We start from the raw sequence: 2,500 nt of genomic DNA on the forward strand, positions 1-2,500 counted from the left end.
CCAGAAACGTTGCGACGCTACACGGACGCAACGACGGCCTATGTTCGAGTGACGGTCCGCGCGAGAGATCTTTTCTTCCCTCGCGGAAACATGGTATACACACGCGCGGAGAGAACAGAGAGAACGGGTTATTCTGATCGAACACCCTGGGGCTGTACGAGGAGAACTTCGAACGATCGGATGCGCATCATCGTCCCTCGCGTTACGACGATGTCGCTCTCTCTCTTGTATATCTCTTCTCTCTCGACCGAGAATTCTCCCTCGGTCTTGCGGCGTGAAAAAAAACAATTCATTTTAAACGACGTCGAGCGCGCGGCATGTTCGTATCGTGCGCTAAAGGCGGGGCGAAGGCGATGCGTGTGGCGGGTGTGCGAATTCGGAACGCGGAACAAAATCGGCGATCGAAACACGAAGCGGTTCCCGTGGGCGGTCGTCCGTTTAACGGACGACTCACGACGCCACGAAGAACTCACGCGAGTTCGTGATCGACGCACCGTCGAGTTCCGTGAACGCGTTTACGCACGCCGCACGCGCACACACACGTTGCCAATCGCGGATTGCCTCGGCACGGCCACAGACGACTCGGACGAACGTCCAACGATCGCTCGTACGTCGCGTATCGCTCCTCTTCCTCCCTTTCTCGGTGCCGCCCGAACTCAGAAACGTTCGTAATTTAATTCGAGAATGAACGACGGCGGGCAGATTCGAGCACCGTAGGGAAAGAAAGATTCGACGAAACGCAACGCAAGCAGTATTCTGGTTACGTGAACGACCCTCAGCTAGGCGTGGTCCAGGAATTGTATCCGTGGACCGCAATGTGCGTTCGAAATGTCGATGTTCATGTGTCCTGCAGTTCACACGTTGACGCGCAATTAGCTGCGTTCTTCATCGACCCACGAGCCAAGTGATCCACCGTTCAGGGTAATCGTATATGTATATTTTATTGATCTTTGAGTCTCTTGGTACTAAAGTTCGAACAAGTCGATACCCAAACGTCCCCGGTGAAAGAGACGCGGGCGTCGCCGAACGGAGTTCGAGGCGACACGATATATCGGTCCTACGGATGAAACGCATACGCCGATGGTTCGCGCGTAAGGTCTCCCTCAAAGTTACGAAAAAATGCACGCGCGCGTCCAGGTGCGAAGAGAAAAAAAAAAATCCCTTCAAAAATTCGTTAGGACTCCTCCGCGTACCAGCAGCCTCGAGGCGGTCTTTTACCTCCCGGCAACGCGAAGCGAGCATAAACTGTTCGAGCTCGCAACGGCGGGATTACAGACTCTCGACAACGAGGACAACGGGCAACGGCGGAATCGTCCCCTCTGGAACGAACGTGCGCGTCGAACTGAGAAGAAAAAAGACCAAACACCCAGCGGCGTATTGCTTTCGAGATCGACAAGACGCTCTCGTTCGGGTGAACATAACAATGTTATCATCGATGGGACACACTCGTCGTCTTCGCGCACAGTCTCGAGGCGGTCTATAAGAGTTTTCCCCGGCAACACGAAGCGAGTATAAAATTATTCGATCTCGCAACGGCGGGTTTTTCTCAGACTCTCGACAACGAGGCTTGGGCGCGAGCGACGGAATCGTCCCCTCCGAACGAACGAACGACGACGACGGTCTCTTCAAAATTCCAATACCACCCAGTCGTGTCGATTCCAACAAGGCTCAGGTAAACGAAAAAAAAATTCGTACATTCGTTAGGACGCTCCACACCGTTCGCCCAACCACACAGCCTCGAGCGGTCTATATTTTTCCCGACAACGCGAAGCGAGCAAGTAAAGTTCGATCTCGCAACGGCGGGTTTCAAGACTCTCGACAACGAGGTTATGGGTGTGGACGGCACGGAACGGAACGGGTCCCCTCTGAGCTGAACGGCACAATTCTGGGAGTGGGAAAACGGCAAAGTGCCAGCGGCGTATTGCTTTCTGAAAAAATGGCAAATAAAAAAGCGGACCCGACGAGTTCTCGATTACGAGAACTCGAGGGGTCCGCTAATGTACCGTAAACACCGATCGGGTAAATGTAAAAAAAAATTCGTTAGAACGTTCGCCGGTTGTACAAGCCTCGAGAAGCGGTCTATACGTTCACCCGACGACACGAAGCGAGCATAAAATGATTCGAAAGCTCGCAACGACCGCTGGGCGCGTCTTAGACTCTCGACAACCGAGGCTATTACCGACGAATCGTCCCCTCCGAAAGGAACGGTACGATCGACCATCTTCAACAGGTTACGCGCGACGACACCACGCACGCTCCATGCACGAATTCGAAGTCGACGACACGCGCGCGTTCGGGTAAAGATTCGTTGGGACTCGCCGGTTGCAAGCCTCGAGAAGCGGTCTATATTTACCCGGACGACACGAAGCGAGCGTAAATGATTCGTAAGAGCTCGCAACGGACGCTGGGTGTTTCAGACTCTTCGACAACGAGGCTGTGCAGCGACGAATCGTCCCCTCCGAACGGAACGGTACGATACGATCGACTTGAACAGGTTACG

The 2,500-nt window shown here is 53.8% G+C and overlaps 1 non-coding gene across 1 annotated transcript; it reads right to left on the reverse strand.

The window, feature by feature from the left end:
- Positions 1-769: 769 nt before the first annotated feature.
- Positions 770-924, reverse strand: LOC143432339 (5.8S ribosomal RNA). The gene has a single exon (XR_013102969.1). It is a non-coding gene; the product is annotated as a 5.8S ribosomal RNA (ribosomal RNA).
- Between the last annotated feature and the right edge of the window lie 1,576 nt (positions 925-2,500).

The sequence above is a fragment of the Xylocopa sonorina genome, unplaced genomic scaffold (genome assembly GCF_050948175.1).
Source record: "Xylocopa sonorina isolate GNS202 unplaced genomic scaffold, iyXylSono1_principal scaffold0079, whole genome shotgun sequence".
Classification (NCBI taxonomy): Eukaryota; Metazoa; Arthropoda; class Insecta; order Hymenoptera; family Apidae; genus Xylocopa; species Xylocopa sonorina.